The 24,299-nt window shown below is 32.0% G+C and overlaps 2 long non-coding RNA genes across 2 annotated transcripts; both read right to left on the bottom strand.

Moving 5' to 3' along the window:
- Window positions 1-9,575: 9,575 nt before the first annotated feature.
- On the bottom strand, window positions 9,576-10,371 carry LOC107931366 (uncharacterized). Its single transcript, XR_001693216.2, has 2 exons — window positions 10,273-10,371; window positions 9,576-9,682 (listed from the first exon to the last, which is right to left on the bottom strand). It is a non-coding gene; the product is annotated as an uncharacterized lncRNA (long non-coding RNA).
- Window positions 10,372-23,269: 12,898 nt separating this feature from the next.
- On the bottom strand, window positions 23,270-24,072 carry LOC107931367 (uncharacterized). The gene is made up of 2 exons (XR_001693217.2): window positions 23,699-24,072; window positions 23,270-23,577 (listed from the first exon to the last, which is right to left on the bottom strand). It is a non-coding gene; the product is annotated as an uncharacterized lncRNA (long non-coding RNA).
- Window positions 24,073-24,299: the final 227 nt, after the last annotated feature.

Genomic DNA, 24,299 nt, shown 5'->3' on the forward strand with positions numbered 1-24,299 from the left:
ATGGTCAACCAAGTTAACATTTAACAACAATTGTTCAAAATGGACATTTGAGATGCAAAATTGGTTTAAACCCTAGGTACATGCCAAATACTAAACGAAAGAGAACTTTACAAACATTGTTGAGTAAGGATCACTTCTTGGTTACTGGAATCAATTCTTGGGACCCAGAAATGTACTTATACCTGCGCATGGAGAAAATAAAACATACGTTGAGCAATAATGCTCAATGGTATTTCCATGATGCAGGTTAAAGCAAAACAAGTTTATATCAATAGCATATATCCAATTCAATACCATTATTAACCAATTCATATATATATCATGCTAATCACCAAACCACAAAACAACATATATATGACACAAGATACCCCAAACATGTTAAATGAATCAACTATATATATTACCCTAATTAGCAAGCTAGTTGAATATATCATATCAATATCATTAATGTTCACAATTCTATCCAATTTAATACATTCAATCAAATCTACATTTCATTTCTGAATCGAGTCAATTCAATCGTTATCTTTCCGATAGCATGATTACCGATAGCATGTGAAAAACTATGTGAACTAGTTAAACGAGCCTGAGCATTTAAGTAACTATAGTTCAATTTGATAACATTAATCCATTTCGAGCATCATTTAATCAATTGAGCTATTTATATCCCTTATTAACATGAATCAGACTTGAATGGATACACGAGTCCCAACCAATACACCAACTTGGCACCCAATGCCTCATTGGAACATTAAAAGTATATAGATTGCGCTTAGCACTCACTGCTCATCGGTATAACCGAAGTATAAGTTGTGCTTAGCAATTATCAGAACGTCTGAAGGAAAATATGTTGGATTTGGTGCCCTAAGTGTAGTATTTTTGTCAATATACATTTGTATTTTTTTAGAACAGATTGGTTAATAAAAAGAATTCAATGATTACATTAATATACTTTGTAAAATTGTCCTCACATGGTTTTTGAACGCAAAGCAAAATAGAAGCAAATGTTGTTCACTGGTTGTCTATTATTTAAACTGATACTAAGCGGTATTACATGGTCGAATCGTAGTATAGAAATACAACTTGTATTAGTAGACGAATGTAACACCAAAAACCCAACCTAGACGTCCAGATCAAGTCTAGAGAATTACACCATCGATCTTAAAGTCTCACAGTTATAACGCAATAACACTAAACCATTTATCACATAATATCCAACACACGGTTAATTAAGTATGCAATTTCCCAAAACATCATATTATCATTAAATACGGAAAACACTAATAGTAATTATTAAGTGAAAGAGTAAAGCTTGATCGAGCTCTCGTAGCGCCAACCCATTCAAGTTTGTGAACCACCTGTAATTCAATCAGAAAATAGATGAGTTGTGAACTCAGTGCCTACAAGAGGTTCAATCAAGTGTAATACAATTAAAAGATCCTTTTCGAATCCCGAAATTCGATTAAGCAATAGAAGTCATCTTAGTTCAGATATAGAACAGTTCATTTACAGAATAAATCAGTTTCATATGCGAGTTTTTCCTACCCTCAACCTCTACACACCATCTTCGTCCATCCCAACACACCATTAAAGGCATTCAATGCCCATCCAACCTTACACACCACAGAGTGTCTGTCTAATACGTTTACAGATTCGCAACTTAGCTGCTAAATCAAAAATCGTCAATGCACCAGATTCAGGGTTATCCACATTGTGGCTTAGCCACTAGTTCGGATCAGAGTACTTTCTTCTTCACAGTATCCCAACCTATGCATATGCAGTGTACAAATATCCACATTTATAGAGTACAGTTCAATATCAGATTTAGTTATCACAGTACACTTATAGTTATGTTATACATATGTCAGTCATAGAGCATTAGAGAGCCTTCATACAATCGAATTCAGATCGTTAATTCATTGAGGAGGTAAAGATCAGTGTCATCCACACACACGGCCTTAGAAATTCAAGATGCAGACCCGATTTATATTCCACACGGCCTGGACACGTGCCCATGTCCTCTATCTGTGTGGTTCCAAAACACAAACAGTGAGTTACACGGCCTGGACACGCGCCCGTGTGTAAACAGAAAAATATATAAGATTTTTCCTATATAATTCATCACCTTTTTAGTTAAAATTGTTGTTAAAACTAAGTAATTGTTTAATAAACTAATGAAGTATGTGAAAATATGAAATTAGGACATAGAAATTATTAAAATGTGATTTTATGTTTTATTATATAGTTTTCATGCATAAAATGGCTTCTTTTATATTAATTTAAGCATATTATATTTTTAAGCTATGAAGTGGGCCATGCATGATTAAATTATATAATAATATGTAATGTTATATTTTAATAATTCATTTTAAATATTTCATTAATAAAATTGAGTATAATTAATTAAATAAATTGATTAATTAAAGTGGTTAAATTAATTCATTTGGTCCTCTAAACTATCTGCTATTTTTGACATGTCTGAGAGTTTTCTTCTAATTGCAAAACCGTCCAAAGTGGGGACCAAGTCAACCCAATTTTTAGCTGTACATGGCTGATTATAAACCAATTTTTGGTTTAATTATACAAGGCCCTTGAAGAGTTGAAGAAATTAGAGATTTACCTGAAGATTTGTTGAAGACTGAATCTTAGTCCTGAGTTGTTGTGGCATTCAAATTGATCAAAAATCAAGGAAAAATCAGCCACATTTCCTCAATTCATGGCTTGCCACTCTTGGAGGAGGTTTCAAAGGATGGACACTCCTAATTTTAGCAAACTAGCTCCCTTGCCTCACCTATAAATAAGAGCTCATTTCTCACTTTATCCCTCATCTCTCATCTCATCATCCCTCTCATCTCTCATCCTCTTAAAAAATTTGCCTCTTAAAGATCCCTTGGTCGGCCACCTTGGAGAACCATCAGCAAAGGAGTAACGCAAAGAAGCGAAGGAGCCTCCTCAGTCAGAGTTTTGGGTGACAACCACTTTGAATTGGGTTTAATCTTTCTTTTTTTAATTTAATATAAAGATGTTTGCTATGTATTTTTTTTCTTGTTTACAACAATGATAGCTTAATTTTATTTAAGCTAGGATGATTATTTTGATTAAATAATATTTATTTGATTCATGCTTATAATGTTTGTGCCTCAATCGATCATATTTTCAATTAAAATCAAGTCTGTATTTTGTTCATACGTGATTGAAATGCACCTGAATTAGCTGAGCGATCCTAACCAGACGACGGCTAATGGACGCATAATTGAAATGTGCATGCTCAATTTAGATCCTAACCCGATTAAATTGTAGGTTGCATAACAACCCTAACCAAGCTCTGTTATCTGCATAGTTTTTAGATTTGTGTGATTAAATTGTTTCAAACCTAACACGTCCCCGTTACCTCACACGAATTCTAAGAAACCCTTAGTAAATAAGGATCAGTAAAATGTGTATTTACTAAGTAAAAGGATTCCGAAAGGACCTAATTTGGCTTCCAAACTCATGAAAGATCGAGTTGTCATGGAATGTTTTTTCGAATATTATTAAGCATGATGATAATAAATTAAGTTTAATTAAAGTAATTGTCCTAGTTTATTTATGTTATAATTGTTGCAAATTGTGTTAAATTTTGCTAAAATCTATTTCATTCATATATTCTGCATATTAGGATAATTTACATTAGGGATCATTGCATCTAGTTTATACCACTTCTCAACTATATTTTGCTTTTATTTTTCAAATTGTTAATATAATTTTACAAATTAATTGACTTAGCACAAATACAATCCCTGTGGAGACGATAACTCGATATTTACTTATTACTTGATAACGACTGTGTACACTTGCACAAACCCTAGCGTTACACCGTGTCCTTGCCTGTGTGCCTCACACGGCCTGTACACACGCCCGTGTCCTTGCCTGTGTGAACTCTACATCAATATGGCCTCACATGGCCTGGACACACGCCTGTGTGTCGTGCCCATGTGGCCCCAAATTGATGAACAGTGAGTTACACGGCTGACCACACGACCATATGGCTCACACGACCTGGACACATGCCCGTATGCTTGGCCATGTAGCATCGACAGCCACCATTTTCAATGATCGAAACTCACAAAATTAAAGTTTTTTGCATGCACCTGAAGAGATTTTGAAGTAGAAAAACACGAAGAAGTCCTAGAACCTAATTTAACCATTCAACAACCAATCAAACAACTACAACAATGAATCAACGTATACATTAACACTCAAGCAAACTTGTCAAAACCTCAATGTTAGCTTTCGACGATGAACGCTTACCGACAATTCAACAGTGTTAAGTTGGCACAACACACGAAGGATCACTTCCCTCCGTACTCACGCCTAAGGAAGCAAAATGACTAATTATAAGAGATTTTGTAAAACAACTAGAGAATTCCCAATTTAGGAATGCAACAGAAAACTAATGAAACTTCGCAAAAATAATAAGATTCTGACAAAACTTACACAAAAATTTTCCAACAACTTAAAGGTCTCACTAATTCTGATATTCACTTGTTGAACACAACTGAGAAGGAGAATCGAAGAAGTAAAAGAGGAAAAGAAAAATAAAAAGAAAGAAAAAGGGAGTAAAGAAGAGTACAGAGCGTAAAAAAATTAATGATGCTTTTGACTTAACCACCAGCGTATTTCCGATAATAAGCAAAAATTTCTCCTAACGCATATAGTGGGATTCAAACTCGGGACCAGATAGAATACAAACAGATGCTTAACTAGTGAACCAACAGACTCATTTTTTACATAGATTCGCATAGAATTACACTTAACTATGTACTGCATGAGTAGAGGTTGTTCTAAAAGAATAAAACTTTTATCAATACAACTCGAACTCCAGACCTTAAACACAAAACCACAGATACCGAGATTAATTACTGTAGATTCTCACAATTAAATTCTTAAGTTTTGGGGCGTTACAACTCTCTCCTCTTAAAATAAATTTCGACCTCGAAATTTACCTGACTCAAACAAATACAGATACTACCATCGAATCGATTCTTCAGGTTCCCATGTGGCCTCTTCAGTACCATGGTTCCGCCATAGAACTTTTACTAGAGGAATAGTTTTCTTTCTCAGTACCTTAACATCACGTTCCAAAATCTGAACAGGTTCCTCCTCGAATGTTAAATCCGATCGCAACTCGATCTCGTCGACTAGAATAATATGCGACGAATTAGATCGGTACCGCCTCAACATCGAGACATTAAATACATTATGAGTTCGCTCTAGCTTCGACAGTAACTCTAACTATTATGCAACAGGTCCAACACGTTTTAAGATGTGCTAAGGCCCAATGAACCTCAGGCTTAGCTTGCCCTTGTGTCCAAATCGGAGAACCTTTTTCCACGGTGATATTCTCAGAAATACCTACTCACTCATAGAAAACTCGATATCCTTCCTTTTTAAATCAGCATTCGACTTCTGCCGATCAGAGGCGGCTTTTAAACGATCTTGAATCAATTTCACAGTGTTTTCAATTTTTGAAACTAACTCGGGACCAAGAACCTGAAGTTCACTTAATTTTGTCTAACATAACGGAGTACGACACCTACAACCGTACAAGGCCTCGTAGGCCTCCACTTATATCAAAGCACATGAGTTGTATACGCATGGTCAGTGACTAACTCAAGATTTAAGTAAATCACACCATGAAGTTACAAGTGAATTAATTCACAAACAGATTCATAATTAATTCATCTTGGGTCTAGTTCAATGTATTATTCTACTAATGAGTACATCTATGTCTCTACTCATGGAGTCAACTACTCCGATAGCCAAGACTAGTCATCTCTCCAATTGGAATTGTAGACAACATAATAATCCTTCTTAGTATTTGAATCAAATGCTGACTTTGATTCTTTTACGGAATTACGGACTCATTTAGATTATCTATTGAAGTAAGTTATCTTTCTCACTATGTAAACGTTCATTATAATGCCACTTATCTTCAGTTTGAACTTAGACAATCAATGAGCTAATATTTGCTTGTCACAATTTTGCTATGCATGCAAAATATAAAATACAGAAAATACAAAAGACATCATAGTGAAATGTGAAATTAACTTTATTTATTTATTCATCATTCAAATAAGTAGAAAACAGTTACATGTTTACTATAATATGGACACATTTCCTAATATTAACTTCATTTGATCTTCAAAAATTTGTTTGGGAGTTAAAGATGCCAACGTGATGGTTTTTCCATGGAATTTGAATGAGTACTGGTTGGTAAATCCGTCATAGATAGTTCTTCTCTCGAACTGCCATGGTCTCCCCAACAGAATATGTCCAGCTTGCATTGGAACCACATCACATAAGACTTCATCTTTGTACTTTCCGATGGAAAATGACACCATGACTTGTTGGTTAACCTTGATTTCACCCCCGTCATTAAGCCATTGTACCTTGTAAGGCTTCAGATGCTTTAAAGTTGGCAATTTCAATTTCTTCACAAAAGTTATGTTCGTTACATTTGTGCAGCTCCCACCATTGATGAGTAAACTACACACTTTATCATGAGCAAAACATCTTATATGAAAAATATTCTTACGTTGCCAATCATCATTGTTAACTTGCATGCTTAAAGCCCTTCTCCTCACGAAGATTTATTGTGCCATAATAACTATAAGACAAAAATGGTTAGAAAAGTGTGAGTTCACACAAATCACTCCCTCACGTGTTTCCGCTCAATTTTTTTTTGTAACACTCCACTTGTAATTTCTCTTGTAGGGTTCTTAAGAGAACTAATAGAACTCTTTCAAACCTCTCGGGATAGTGGCTCAGAAGTTGGCTCAGAGTTTGATCGGATATTCGCAAGAGAAATACACGTTAGAACGTTCAGAATCGAATGAAATGCTCATAATGATAACAACTTGATGAAAGTAACAAAAATTGAATTTTCCTCGTGTCCTTTTCACTTTGAATTTTTTTTATAATTTCTTTTTCTTTTTTTTTTGAATCTCCAATTTGTTTTTCTTTTCTTTTTTTTTTCACAAAATTTTTTTTCACTTCGTAATTTTTTTCGAATCTCTTTCTTTTCAATATGAACTATAAAGGATAGAAACGAACCTTAATTCAAGAATCCCAAACTCTGATACCAGTTGATGTAATTTCTCGAGACTTGAAATGTTCGGACAATTGTTTGAAGGGAATGATCATCTTGAATGGTTCAAACAAGAGTAGAAACCTTGATGCGAAGCACTTAAATGCTTTCAAGAGCTGAAGTTATGATAGAACTTGATCTGTTTAAACTTGACAAATACTCAAATCTTAATATAACAAAAGTTGCCACATGCAGCCGAGGGAACCCTCCGTGCTCCTCTATCAAAGCCACCTATGGGAACCATCCACGAGTTCCCCTTTCATCCATTTTATTTAAACAATATGATACACACATTCATGCAAGAAATGGGGGTACAACCCCCTTGGGACACTCCACAGATCCCAATCTTTTTATCAATTTTTTATACAATATAATAATACATGCACCTCTCGTAAGAGTTCCTTTCCATTCACCATTATTCTTTTCTCTTTCTTTGTAAGAATAAATATCAATGGCAGGCATTCATGCGTACATTTACAATAAAAATAGAATTAAATAATCATCTCACTTAGTAGAATTAAACTGCAAGAGTATATAACTTAGGCCCCGTTCTCCTTTGAGTTTTAGAAGGACTTTTGCAATAAAAGTCATTTTCTCTTAAAATGAACGAAGAACGACCTCCATTTCAGAAAAAAAAATTCACCATCTAAAAAGTCCTTCTCTGCAGATGAAAAAATTAAAAAATTTAACTTTTCTTCAGCCAAAAGTGCTTTTGGCTGATAATTGACCTTTTTAACCTGTCTTCTCCCCCAAAAAATGTTCTTTCCTTTGCTGGTTCTTTGGAGCTCTATACCCATTTTTTTTCACATTTTCGCTTTCAAAGCTCTTTCCTGTTCTTTGTTCCTCTTCCGTAGTTGAGTTTGTTTTCTTCTTCTTCTCTTTAATTATTCATTATGCTTTGTTTTTAGTTGCTTTTTAGTTCCTCTTCCGCAGGTAAGTAACTCTTCCAATAGAAAAAAAAAAAGGGAAAATTTTATCTTTTGTACGTCTTTTGCTTTACTGCTTTGCTCTGCTTTGTGCCTCTGCTGCTTTGCTCTACCTTGCTTTAGTGATTGTTAGATCCCCAGGAGTGTTTAGAGTTAAACCTGCGGGACCAAACTATTTTAGTTGATGAAAATAGAAGAAATATAGACTAAATATTTAAATATTATGGGTACCCAGTTCCTCCTACATTCTTCAAAGTAGTGCCATTTGATATTTTAAATACTTTGCATGACTTTTCCTGCACTGTTAGACAAGACTTTTTTTTTTTGGTTTTTAATGTTGTTGTAATACGTTTCCATGGAATAATATGTTGAAAATCCATCATCATCAATAATAAAGCAAAAAATGATTAGGATTCTTCCATGGAAGCTTATCTTTCGAAATCAAATGGTCTAACCCCACCAACCAAATTACATGTTGTACTTGCGAATAATAGATTAAATACTGATTGCTTTACATAGAGAATTCAATTAATAATAGATGAAGAGAGTCATGGAACTGCTAAACTGTTAGGATTGTCTCCAGACCACTGAACCACCAAGTAATTCTTATTGAACTTATACCTGAAAAGACATTAATAGAACCAACAAAATAGGATGCAATAGAACCAGCAATAGCATGTACAGGAGCTAGCTTTCCAAGCTTTTCCTCCAAACCTGGAGCTGTAGGCTGTAATAGAATTAAATTTCAACAATACCATTATTCATTGATTAACATGGAAAATAACAACCTTTACATAAGAAAAATCAATGAAAAATATTCAGAGATTGATAAATAAACTACAAAAAATCAGATAGCATTCAAAACTTCTCTATAAACAAAAATAATCCATTAGAACCTACAATAAGCTATCACGCATGTTTCATTAACCAAAATTTCTCTATAAACAAGAAGAAATATGAAACATGGCAACAAAGAAGCAAAACACCATCACCAAAACCAAGTCAGACCACACTAATCATCATTTCTGGAACAAGCACCAAGCACAACAATATAAAATTTGTCAGCATTTAATATGCAGTAAGAATGTCCAACCCTTTTGCATCCCTTGATGGCACCAATGAACTTGTGGCAAAGACAAGCAAAACAAAAACAAAACCATAGTAACATGGCATGATGATTTGCACATTTGCAATCAGAATTATGTGTTAAATTGAAGTAAACCAGCAATTGAGTTAACAATCACGTTTAGTAGAATATATTGCCAATTACGACAGAAGTTCATTCCTCTCACCCTCAACCTAGTAAGTTTGTTCCAATTCTTGTAGCCTATTTTTTGGTAACTTATTATTGAGGCAAACAACTTCAAGCTTGTAATATTAATAATAACAATAATAAAAGTACCATTAAACCGTCATTTTCCTTTTACAGGAAGTATGTTTTTGGCTGCTAATTGGCATTAAAATACCAATATGTTCACATAAAATCCTCTTCAAGTTCCTGCAAAGATTTTCTTATTGTAGCAATTTGTTTGTTTGAGGTCATCTTTTCAGAGACCATAAGACCCTTGTAGCTTCTTATCTCTGCTTGTCTTTCCTTTTCAAGCCTTTGTAGTTCCTCATGTCGTTTCTGCTAAAGAAATCAAATGGATTTTCATTTTAGTTATCCAAATGACAATGTTCGTATAAGGTCAAAGGATGAGACTATAATCCCAGCATTTAGCACCTATTGTATAAGTATTTAGTAAGCAACATCAACAAAACTACTAGAATTTGATCTCTTCGTAAATATCTGAATAATTAGCAGCAAAGTGAAGCAGAATAGAAGTCCATTGAAACATCGTGCCATTCTGATCATAGTTTACAGTCATTTACTTTATTTTTATTAGAATACATATGTATTTGGTTTAAGAAATTGGACAAGAAACATAATATCATTATGTATATAGAACAACAACATCATACATATATGTTTATTGAGATTAAAATTTATATGTGCAATAATTGCTCATGCAGTTATGCCCTTCATGAATCCAGTACGGCATAACAACTTATATTCTAAACAAAATCCAGTGGGGGAACTTTCATTTTTCATGCTACAATCATTTAGAATATTTATGTTCAATAGCATACTCGAACAAAACCATCAACTGATGTCGCCAATAGCCAGTACCAAACCTAAGAAATAATTTAAAAACAGATAAAGAAAAAGTGGCTCACTTTTTCCCTTAGCTGTTGCTTTCTCTCTGCCCTTTCTGCGGCATTAACAGATTCTCTCTCAGCTACAATAACATATTATATTATGCTGCATTAGTTATATCAAAAACAAAAAAAAACAATACAATTAATGTTGGGAATTTTTTTATACATCTTGGGCACCAACGCAAAAATTTCCCAATGTCGAGAAAGATTTCAAAGGTCTAGATCAACAATAAGTCGACACTTTACAATTGTGCTTGAGAAAGTTTCAAGGATGGCCACTGATCTAATTGCACCCGAATATCCTTTTTTTTAGCTCAATACCCAAACAAATACGTAATGATTCTAGATATATGCCGCATTTTAAGGTTAAAATTTAATTTTATATTATTATATTTTAATATATTTGGTTGACTAAAAATATGCACGAGAGTAATATGATTATTTGTTCACGATTGCATAGGTGCAATTGATGGTACTCACATTGCCGCTATTCTTCCACCAAATGAACAAATTCCCTATATTGGAAGAAAAGGTATCCCGACTCAAAATGTTATGGCAATATGTGATTTTAATATGTGTTTCACCTTTGTCATGGCTAGATGAGAAGGATCGACACATGACACTAGAATATTTCTTGATGCAATTCGAAATCCGAAATACAAATTTCAGCACCCACCAATTGGTTAGATTTTTTTTATATGTGATTTTTTAAATAAAAAAGTATAAGTTCTTTAATTGATAATTTTTATAAAAAAAATTCTTGAATTAATTGTTTGTTATATTATGACTTGTAGGAAAAATATTATCTTGTTGATTCTGGATATCCTCAAATGAAAGGTTATCTTAGACCATATAGAGGTCAGCGATATCATTTACCTAACTTTCGTAGAGGTAGCTCAGTATATGGTAAAGAAGAGATATTCAATCATTCACATTCATCATTACGTAGTGTGATTGAACGGACTTTTGGTGTTTTGAAAAAAAAATAGGCCATTTTAAGGGATGTGTCAAGTTATAGTTTTGAAAAGCAAACGGTGATCGTTGTTGCTACAATGATGATACACAATTTTATCCGAAAACATGTCGGTTGAAATGATGCAAATTTTATGGAATACGAAGATATTAACTGGGCATATGAGAATATTATTGATTCAGAAAATGCGCATGGTCGAGAAAGTGATGATGATGACGACGACAATGATGATGGTGATGATGACGGTTAATCAAACAATTCAAGTGGTTTTGAAATGGAATTAACAAAAGATGCTATAGCTTCTAGTTTAATGAATTCACTTTAAATTGTAAATGCTATTGTAAAATTTTTAGTATTTATATTTGGTATATAAATATTATCCCTTTTTAAAACTTTAATTCAAATATATGTAATATTTTAATTTGTTAGGTTTATGTTTTCTATGTTATATTAATATCTAATATGAGTTATATATTCAAATACATTTTAAAATAAAATAATACAAATGTGTTAAAAGCATTAATTAAAAATAAAAAATAATTTTTATAATAATACAATTGTGTCAATATCTAATTACAAATATTTAATTTTTATATTTAAACATTTAAATATAGTTTATATATTCTAATTAAATTTAATAAATAATTAATATTAATTACTTAGAAATATTTAAAATTAATATTATATATTAAAATATTAACAATAAGTTATAATAAATTATTTTTTATATTTTTGCTAAAATATCATAATATTAACTAATTTAAACATTATTTAAATATATATTTGTTACTTAATAATATCATATCTAAAATGAATATTTTATTTTTCAAAAGTACTTTTTGACAATAATACCAAACACTCAAATTTTTTAAAAGTACTTCTCAAAAGCATTTTTTTACAGTACTTTTTAAAAACAATGAAGAAGTTGACCTTAGGAAACCAAGAAGTTTGGGAAGAAAGTCCAGCAAGTATGAAAAGGGATTTAAAGGTATCATTCTCATTAAGCTTACAACTATAGACACCATGGTATAATTAAGCAAATATTTGAATTGAAAATAGTCATAGGAGTTTCAATGATTAGCATTGGGATTTGAAACAGTTCTAAAACTCGATCCCACTTTCCCATCATTTTTACTTCTCTATTTTCCTATCTTTACCGTCAGAATATCAATTCCTGACACAAACGCCCCTCAAATTATTGCAACAAATCAGATCACCGTTCAAACGTGAACCATTGACTCCACCGCTTGGTTCATCATATCTACAGAAAGAAAAATCCTAACTTACCCTAGCTCTAATCTGCAGTTATGAAAGATTCCAATTAATTTAAAAGATCGCATATTATACAATTTTCTTTTACACGTGATTTACGGATTCAAGCACTGAAATTTGAATTTGCATTTCAATCAACATAAACAAAATTCAGAATATTATGCCTCAATCATTATATTTTTTTTCATAAATTAAAATAAAGTAAAAAGCTTATTAAAAAAGGAATTGCTTAGAACCCAAAAAATAACTCTTTGATTAAATAAATCGTTGTTCTGGGAGGTGGATGAGAAAGAGTCCGGAAATGAAGAGGAGTGGAGACAAGAAAGGTCGGTGTAAAATAGAGTCAACATGAATGTTTAGCAAATTAGAGTTGAGTAGGGTGTCCTACTAATTGTGATATTTTAAAGTATTTATAAGAAGGATGAGGATCTAGGATCGAATCAGATCCACAATCCATAAGCGCCCAATCAAGTCTAAATTAAGGTAATGATATATAATAAATAGAAATTATCTATAATAATTCTAAAATCATCTTAAATTCATAAAAAAATTATTAAATTTTGAATTAAAACTTAAAGAAAGTACTTTTAGCTTGTTTTTTATGAGTCAAACAACTATCATTGCATGTGAAGAAATAGAACCATGTAACATGGCTACCGTCCTCACTCATGAACATAGGACAACAACAAAAAAAAGTTCAATACTTAATCTATCTGGGATTTGAATTATCTCTAAAAAAAATTAATTGAAACTTTCATGCACATAAGTGGTTTCCCGATCTTGGACAATGAAACTAAAATTGATATCAAAGCTTTTAAAAGATACAATTTCTTAGCCATAAATAGTTTTCAGAAGAATGACACTAAAGTTAAAGATAATTGTTGTTTGTTGATTGTTGGACGATACATCACTTGCATGCCAAAAGAAAAATTATATAAACTTGCTAAATTATACTTTAAATATCATAGATTTGTTAGAGTATACAATCACCATCTAACAAAATACCACACTATAATCAATTCAATAAAATTGAAAAAGAAAAAACATGGCAATGGAAATTCAAAAAGAAATGAATAAAGCTTGAATGAAATAAACAAAACAACTAAAATGAAAGAAAATAGATGGTAATTTGTATCACACAAAGAAACTATTTATTCATATAAAGATGTGTACTGTTGAAAACATTAAAGACAATAAACAAAATTGAAAACCATCGTAAATAGGCAGTGAATTATGTTGTCATCAAGGTGAGAGAAAGAGACAATTATCGGTTATGGTATAAATAAAACAATATGTAAAAGAGAATGATACTTTAGTTGTTTGTGTTAAGATTTGGAACTCCCATTTTAATGTGGATAATATGTTAGGGATAAAAAAATAATTAATTTTAATACGTTATTCTTCATAAGTAATATTTTAATTTTTATATAGTAATGAAATAATTCTTAAGTGGTGTTTGCATACTCTAATTAAGCATACTAAAAAATTTCGATAGAAATACCATAAATTAAATTTAAAACATGAAATAATTAAATCAAAATATAATATTTTATCTAAATTAAAAAATTGGCCTCTTTAAAAAATTTTCTAAAATTATTTTATAAGAATAACACCATTCAAATTTTGATATTATAAATTAAAAGATATTTGAAGGTTACAAAATTTATGACAACTAAAAGCATTGTAACAACAAAAAAAAGTCAACATAGTTAATAAGTAAAAAAAATAAAATTTAAAAAGAATTAATTAAAATTTTGATGTTTTATCCCTTTTTAAAAAGATCATATGTCTACATTCTCCAATATAAGAATTTTTAAAAATTCAATAAAAATTAAAATTAACATTTAAAATGAATGAATTAAATTAAAATATAATATAATATTTTATTTCGATTAAGAACATTGGTCTTTAAAAAAAATTCTGAAATCATTTTAAAAAATAGCAACATTAATATGTTGATATTCAAAAACATAAGAGATAAATTAAAAGATATTTGAAGGTTGTGACAAATAAAAACATCCTCTTTGAGAAAAAAAAGTTAACAAACACAATAATAAGTTAAAAAACCATTTACAATGAATTAACAATCTTATTATAAGTTTTTATCATATATGTTCTTTTTGACACAATGCCTAAAACTATCTATAGCCCCTCATTAACTCTTAAATAGGAGGATAATGCGCTTCAATGCACTGGAATCCACGTCCTTCTACACTGGCAACAATACCCATACCAATCGAGCTAAGACTCAATTAGCTTTAAAATGATTTAATTAAAATTTTAACATTTTATCTCTATTTAAAAGACAAAACTAACCCTATTTACTTCCTTCAAAAGTCATAAGAGATTAAAAAAATAATATTAAACTAAAATAACAATTATACCCCTATTTATACTAATGAATAAAAAATAACTACGTTTATTTAATTTTGAAGTATATATTTTTTAAAGTCACTAACCAGGGCTAGATTTTAGAAATATGCTGAAAAAGAACTTAATTGAGAATGTATATCATTTTTTTTAAAATTATTAATCTACGTTATTTTTGGAGAGAGAAAGGGAAATGCATCCTACAAGGCACGTTTTCAAGAGAAAGAAGAAAACGCGTCCTACAAGGCATGATATCGACTAACATTTTACCAAGAAATGTGTCAAGTGGCGGAACCAGAAAAATCCAAAATCGACGATTGCATGCTCCTACTTCAATCGTGAGCATGGTATCGACTACCATTTTTACTCTTCAAAGTGGAACTCCCTCACGAATTCCCACTCGAAATATGGTAAAATTCATTTGATAATACCATTATTGTTTTTATTTTTCATTTTTATAATTTTGAAATAACATATTATTTGAGTAGGTGGAACGACCCTACGAGACACAACGGTATACCAACCGAGCTCGAGGATATCCATGTAGCTTTAGATCAACAAACCGAAGAGGAGATTAGTTTATGAATTTCAAAGTTATCGATTTTTTATTCCAGCATTTAAAATTAAATATTTGGTGTTGACACTATTTTTTTGGTAAAACGGGGTCGACTTGGATTTTGAAAATAAAAACGAAAATGGGAGTCGCCACCAATCCTTTTTGATGAGGTGTGATCGGGTCACCTTAGAAAACGAAAACGGAGTCGGTTATGTACGAGGAAGGATTAGCACCCTCGTAACACCCAATATTGGTACCTAGTTGATTACTTAATGTCTTGGTATCGAAAATTAAAAACTCGAAAAGAATTTAAAAATACGATCCCTCTTTATATTGTGTTATTTTAAAATTACTCGAATAAATCAAAATGAAAAATGCCTCCTTATCTCGAAGTAACAAGATGTCACATCCAGTAAGTTAGGACACGACACATCGTATTTTGAGAGTAAGCTTGCCTTTATTATTTTTTTGAAAAATCATCGTCTTGAGAAAACAATGTGTCATATCCAATGCGTTAGGACACAACGTATTGAATTCTCGATAATGAGCTTTTTATTTATGTTTTTTTTATTAAAGAGCATTCTCGATTATTTAGATTCAACGAAGAAAATCGAAACCCTATACGTTAGGGCTCAATTCTCTCGAATCTAAACATGAAATTTTGCTTATTGGAAAGTTGAAACTTATGCGTCGAGATAAATTAATCTAACTCAAAATAGTAGAAATGAAACACGAGGTTAACATGCGTACAAAGCAATATTGAATGCGATAGGATAAAAAATGATACAAGCAACAATAAAGAAAATGAATGAATAAAAGGGGACAAATTAATAACGTGTAAAATAACAAGCATAAGCAAATGAAATTAAAACATTCTTTTAAAATAATTATAAAAAAACATAAATAAATAAATAACTAAAAGAGATGAACAAAATTGTAAAAATACAAATTATGTATATATATGTGTATTAAAATTGCGAAGTATAAAAAACATATATACATGAATTGTAGAATATACGAAAAATATGTATGCATATACGAATTATAAAATATAAAAACTATATATGTAAAGAAGGATATGTTTTATGATATAAAGAATATATATATATTTATGAAAGTAACATATGTACGTAGATATATAGATACATGTATAAATTATAAAATGTACAAAAATATAAGCGTGCATATGCATATATATATCTAAAGAAGTTATAAAAATATGTACGTGTGTATATATATATATTATAAAATGTGTATATGTATATATAAATTATAAAGTATATAAGAAATAAGTAAGTATATCAAAGATGTATATTTATACATGATTAAATCTAAAATTAGATGGTATAAATGAATAAATAATAATAATAATAATAATAATAAACCAATTGATTCGTTCTTTAAAAGAAAAAGAAATAATGCATATATCACGAAGGACTAAATTTAACCTAAAGCAAACATTTGGGGCGAATCTGAAAATAAATAAAGTAAAAGGACCGAACTGAGTGCGTGCATAAAGAAAAAGGACTAAAGGGGAATATTCCCATCCTCCAGAACGTAGCACTTCACGCGAGGCTAAAATGAGGTCAAAATAAAATTTTAGGGCCAAAATCAGGAATAAAATAAACTTAATTGCCAATCCCTAAAAGCCCAAGGGACTAGGGCTGAAAATAACCCCAGTGGACCCAAAACACGCGGATCTGATAGCGGTCGGGTCGGGTCATGCGGGTACAGGCCTTGTACGACGTCGTTTTAAGGCCACTGCCATAGGCTTCAAACGACGTCGTTTTTTAGCAAATAGAAATACCCTAATCAGCAGGGTTTTCCCACTTTTCAAACAAAATCAGAGGCCTAAGCAGCCCTTCCCTCCGCCGCAAGAGCAACTCCTCTCCAACTTCGATGCCGACGAAGTGAGCGAGGTCCGGCGGCGTGCTTCAAGAAGGTAAAACTCCTTGTCTTTTCCTCTTTTTATTATATATATTCTTGTATATATATGATTGAATAAAAAAACAAAAAAGAAGAAGAAAGAAACGAACCAGGAAACAGAAAAAAAAGAACACCTTTTCTTAATTTTTGCGATTTTTTTTGTATTGATTCCTCAATATTTTTTGTTTTTACATTCGTCCCCCCTTTTTTTTTCCGATTCGTGTTTGGCTCTTATATAGCCAAAGAGAAAAAGAAAAATATAAATAAGCTACTGCTTATATTGCTTTCTTCTCTTTTCTGTCTCTATTTCCTTTTCCATGTTTGTTTGCAGGTATTGATGAGGCAAGTGAGAGAAGCAGACCCTGGCTTTTGCCATTTTGGTGCCACGGCCAGGCCTCGGGCGGTGAACACGCTGCAGAGGCATATGAAGGCAGCGGCTGCACATGGGTAGGAGGCAGAGGAGCGGCACTGGAGAAGCCAGGCTGTTAGGGTTTTTTTCTCAAACCCTAACTTGGCCATTGGGCCAATTGGGCTTCTATTTTTTTTGTATTTGGGCCACGTAGCTTGGGCTGTAATGGATTTTTTTATATTTTATATTTTTGTTTGTTTATTTTCACTTAGGCCCGGGCAAAATAGGGCCTGGACATTAGGCACGTGCTAAAAATTATAAATTCATACTACAGTTTGTATGGATGCCATACGCGGATTTGAGGATTCAAGAATATGTCCTGGTCGAATTTTTGGCCAATCGCAACATCTGGCACGTCAATGTGCTATTGATTGTTTTTGCAATGGTCGGGATGCACGAATTCGATTGAGTGATGCGGCAGTTCGGGTGTACGTAACGTATTTCGCTGCCATCCTAGGAGCTTGATGACCTGTACAATATCGACTTACGGGAGAGACTCGAGTAAGATTGGCCAACATTCCACGAGAAGCATATCAAAATTTGGCGGCGTAGATAGGAATTTCAAACGGTTAACCAAACTATTAATAGAATTGAACTAGTATTAATCGAATTAACCAAATTTTTTAATCCTTTAACTGTTAACTGAACCGAAATATTTCGGTTAATTCAATCGTTTAACTGAATTAAACAAAATTTATATGTTTTTGTTTTTTGGTTAAAACAAATATAAAACACATAAAAATTAATAATGTTCATTTTCTTTATTTTAGTAGTTCAAAAAAATATTATTTATTTCAATTAATATAAAAATAATAGTTCAAAATACATTGCTAATATAAAAAATATATTATATATTATTTATTTCTATTAATTCAGTTAATTATCTGATTTCGAACTGAATTAACTGATAATTGAACTTCCAAAAAATTATTTATTGACATCCGATCCAATTAAATCAGTTAACTGATAGATTAACCAAATTAGATTAGATTAGTTGATTAATTTGGTTTAAATAAAAAATTGAACAATCCTAAGCATAGGTACGATTACTTGCCAACACGTGAACCATTTCTCACACTGGAGTTGTCGACATCTCCGTATAGGAATGTGCTGTCAATTTGGACAAGTGGCTTACAGTACCAAAATGCAGTTATGTACTGCTTGAAACTTCACAAAAACAATGGAAAACTCTTTTTCCAGGGACCAAGAGATCACCGTAATACACAGACTCCATTTGTAACTTGATTACGAAACCTGATATGTATCACTCCAGTACCAATTGCCATAATTCATTGTAGGATTTCTCTGACCGGCAATCCATCTTCTCCAATGTCTTCTATTTTGCCAACCATGCATTATGGTAAGATACTGTGTACTCGAAATCGCTAAGGATGTGTATGATCAAAACTTAAACCGGAATCCTAGGACTCGCTTTGACCATGGGTAATATAAATTCTGATATCATGTCTGAATCCAATTTCAAATGATCATTTGATATGCCTGAAAAACAATAAATTAGGTCATCATATGTAATAGAATGTTGGAAAAAAAGGGTCAAAATTTGAGTCGATGTTGTTAACCATGATACATACCAGCTACAACACATGTATGTGGCACGATAAACTTCCTAATCGTTCAGAGCGCTGACTTTTTCCTCCAGATGCCATGATTTTTCATGGAAATCCTGTTCTAAGCATTTCACATTTTGCCTCGTATTTATTTGATCAGGAGCATGTAACGGTGAAGTTGACACTAAGCTGTATGCTATACCGCTTGACTGCAACTACAAGAGCATCTTTGGAGTCAAACTCCATCCCAACCTCTAAATGGCTAAAATTTGTTGACGAAGTCACATGCCCTAGTCTTCTATGAGGGAGGTATGGGAATTCTAAACCTCATTCAGTAGTAAGATCGAGAGTACGCATATGGGGTAGGGGTTTGTACGCTATGAAACCTGGCTCATCCCATTGAGCAATGCCTAAAGCTTCACCGTCTGATCCACTATCTTTTTGTTTAGTAGGGATGAGATTCGGTTCTAAAATTACTACAATTTTTGCACTATCGAGGCAAACCCCTCTATTGGGTCATTATTTATTTCTTCGTTCTCATCGTTCTTTCGTTCTCTTCTCCCTCTTAGTTATCAACCCTGGTTGCAAGTCTAGGGTTGGATGTGCCCTCGTCGGTCGACGTTGTCAGGAGTAGATCATCTGTTCTTGTAAATATGATGTCAATCCCAAAGTCACTTTTGTTTGGCCCACCCTAGTAACTTGATGGTGTACCCGTGTGAATGTTACTGGTGTTGAACATCAGTATGTTGAAGTTAAAATTAAAGGCACTGACAGAATGTCGTGTGGGTGTGTCGTAGGCCTGGTGACCAAATATGCCTGACTGTTCCTTGAAGTTGTTATCGAGGGGCGAAACAATACGTCACCATTGATGACGATTTTGGGGTGTCTTGTTATGAGCTTTGCAGCAATGATGTGAATCCACCGTACAATTATGTGTGGTGGTACTTTCAGCTTCTTGATTTGGTGTGGAATTTGACGGACACTGTAATTGAGCTCGGGCCACATTCTTCCTCTTTGATGAAGTGGCATATAACTCTAATACAACACTCAGCCCAACTTGATTGCTTCTGAGGCCCTACAACCCGGGATTTTGGAGATAAATCTCATACATTGCAACTTGGGATTCTCAGGATAAATTAACATATTTTCTTTTTTACCCCTCCCATCCCCTATATAAATTGTCGTTTTCATCCCCTACTCACCCATATTTCAGTCTCCTTTAAATTGTTTTGTTTCTTTTTCTTACGTGTTGAAATCTTCGGGTTTAAATATTTATTTCTCTCTAGCTTTGAAAGAGACATAGTCATAGTTTTAAGTCATGTTTGGGTTCACGATGATATCTTGGAGCTCGATAACCTACAAATTCCATCTGCCATGTGAGTATGGAGTCATCACCTGAGAAGCTGGGATTGCATTGCAACTCGAGGTCCAAGTTGATGATGATTATACCGTCTCAGGTTGAACTGTAACTAAGGCTTCAATTTTACAAAGGTTATGCTGTCAAAGGATGGAGCATAACTAGGGCCCTAGTTGACAGTGGTTATGCGGGCATGACAACGAGTTTCTTCTTGTTAGAGGAGCATGCTTTATAAAACCCTTACGGAAGTGTGAGGAAGGAAAATGCAAGGGGCCTTCCAGTATAATTAAGTAATACGTGTTGTCCATCTCCACCGAAGGTGGCGACCTTGTTAGTATCACCTGTTACACCCAGATTCTTTCACAGGTTATAGTAACGGGGTCATCGCCTTCGGTGGTGAGTGAAAAAACGAATTACTTGATTATACTAAAACACCACTGCGTTTTTCTTCCTCATACTTTTGTTTGGGTTTTATAACGCATCCTTCTCTGACGAGGAAAAACTCGTTGTCGTGCCCGCATAACTACTATCAATTGGGGTCCCATTTATGCTCCATCCCTTGACAACATAACCTTTGTAAACTTGAAGCCCTAGTTATGCTTCAATCAGAGACCGTATAATCACCGTCAACTGGAACCTTGAGTTGCAACGTGATCCGTTTTCCTAGGTGATGGCTCCATACTCACATGACAGAAGAAATTTGTAGGTCACCGAGCTCCACGACACCACTGTAAATTCAAACATACCTTAAAACTATAACAATGTCTACCTCAAACAAGGACAAAAATAAATCTACAAACTTCTAATTTCCAACCGGAGGAAAGAAAAAGAAAAAAAACAATTTTTACCAAAATGAAAATGCATCCTACAAGGCGTGTTTTTAAGAGAGAGAGAGAAAAACACATCCTATAGGGTGCGTTTTTACTGCCACATCAGTGAAAATGCGCCTTGTAGGATGCGTTTTCCTTTCTTTCTCTAAAGTAGCGTAGATCAATAAATTTCGGAGAAATTAGCATACTTTCTCAAGTAACTTTTTTTTTCAGCATATTTCATTAAATCAACCCCAATTTAAGTTATTTTCAATGTTTTAAGTTATTTGTAATTACTTATGATATAATTGTTTTAAAATAATTATAATATAATAATTCAAGTTAACATTTTCAAGAAATATTACAAAAAGTGGTTTGTTACATAAGTTTTCTTGTTCATATAACTACTAAAATACAAAAATTTCTATTATCACGTACATTTATAATCCATTCAAATATCACAAAAGAAATAGGCCAAAGGAATAATCAAAGATAATACGCCTAAAACATTGAAAAATATAAAAACCCATTAAAATCTTAATTCCACTAATTTTTCATTTTCTTAGCTAAAAAATATTATTTAAATGAATCAAACACAAATTACACAACATATGGATATAAACCATAAACGAAATAAATTATAAAATAAAAATCAAACAATGGGCTAAGACAACAAAAAGAATAAAAGCTCGCCTATCATACATAATGTACCAAGTGAATTGCCTAGTATGCGTTGGCTTGTAGTTGGGCACTTGCTAATCAACATGTTGCTTCTGAAGAATCAATTTTTGCCATTCAAATATTGCATTTTCATGCATCAGACTACGAGCAAATATCTCAATATCTTCATGTTCTAACATCTTCCTTTGCACATCAAGAAATTGTGGTCATGGAGTTTGTTCTAATAATCAGATTTAGGGTCAGTTCTTCATTGCTTTTGAAAAGTACTTTTGAAAAGTGCTGTGGAAAAGTGTTTTTCAGAAGTGCTTTTGAAAAATTTGAGTGTTTGGTATTGCTGTCAAAAAGTGCATTTGAAGAATAAAATGTCCATTTTAGACATGATATTATAAAGTAACAAATATGTATTTAAATAATGTTCAAATTAGTTAATATTATGATATTTTAGCAAAAATATAAAAAATAATTTATTATAACTTATTGTTAATATTTTAATATATAATATTAATTTTAAATATTTCTAAGTAATTAATATTAATTATTTATTAAATTTAATTAGAATATATAAACTATATTTAAATCTTTAAATATAAAAATTAAATATTTGTAATTAGATATTGACACAATTGTATTATTATAAAAATTATTTTTTATTTTTAATTAATGCTTTTAACACATTTGTATTATTTTATTTTAAAATGTATTTGAATATATAACTCATATTAGATATTAACATAACATAGAAAACATAAACCTAACAAATTAAAATATTACATATATTTGGATTAAAGTTTTAAAAAGGGATAATATTTATATACCAAATATAAATACTAAAAATTTTACAATAGCATTTACAATTTAAAGTGAATTCATTAAATTTGTGTTATCTTTAAATATTGAATTGCTATTAATATCTAATTTGTGTTGAATATCTAATTTAAATATTGAATTGCTATTAATATGTTCTATTACTTTCTTTGGTGTCATCTTTAAATTTGTGTTGTTACTGAATTTGAAGTTGTCCCAATAAATTGAATCATATGTAGCTTTTCAAATCATGGAAAAGAGGAGATTTTGAGATAAAATCAGGACCAGCCTTCACATGAATTTTCACTATTCTTGTTTAGTATATCAAGTTTGATGAATACTGTAATGGAACAATGTTGTCAAATATTTGTCTGGAGTCCTTAAATAGATGGTTTTATTGCTGAATTTGGATGGAAAATTATTATGTTGTCTACCCTGTCAATTTGCCCTCATTAACAGCTCATCTTCAAGCTTCAGTAGCCCTCATTAATAAGTTAAATGTCTCCATTTTCAGACCTTTAGAACTTGAACACCAAAACCAAAAGAAAATCTAGTTTGTATCGTATATACATTTCTTCACTTCTCCTATGAATTAAACCTAGAGATCAAGGAAGCAAATCAACGGATAATTTGGGTACTAATTTTCCAAGACATCACCAGCAGTAAAAGAAATCTGAAAAAAAATGGAGTTACTCAGACGAAAAAAAAGATAAACTCACTGGTTGTGGAGAAGAGGAACAAAGAAGAACAAAGAACCAGAGACTTCTTCAGTGGAGAAGAGGAACAAAGAACTAGCAGAGGAACAAAGAACCAGCACCAGCACCAGCAGAGGAACAAAGAACCAGCGATGAGAGAAGAGATGAGAGCAAAGAACCAGCGTTGTGTGTGTGGCTAAAAAAGTAAAAGACCGGCTCAAAAGCACTTTTTGGCTGAAAAAGCTAAAAATTTTTGCTTTTCATTTGCCCAAAAGCACTTCAAATAAGTTAGAAATTTGCTACCAAATGAAGTCTGTTCTTCATTGCTTTTCAGAGAAAATCACTTTTTCCATATAAAAGCTCATCTATTAAGCAATGAAGAACATAGCCGTAACTTCTGTTTCCAATGAAAAAGTACAAATATTTCTAGAATGAATTTGTAATTAAAAGATTTTTTTTTTGTAAAAAAATTGACTACTTAATATAAACTAATAAGTATTTATAGTAAAAATAATAACCAAAAGTAATAATGAATAACAAAGTAATTAAAAAATTCAATGCAATTAAAAGTTCTATATGAAAAAAAAACTGAAATTTCAATGGAATTAGAATATCAATATTAAAT

This window comes from Gossypium hirsutum, chromosome D10 (genome assembly GCF_007990345.1).
Source record: "Gossypium hirsutum isolate 1008001.06 chromosome D10, Gossypium_hirsutum_v2.1, whole genome shotgun sequence".
Taxonomy (NCBI): Eukaryota; Viridiplantae; Streptophyta; class Magnoliopsida; order Malvales; family Malvaceae; genus Gossypium; species Gossypium hirsutum.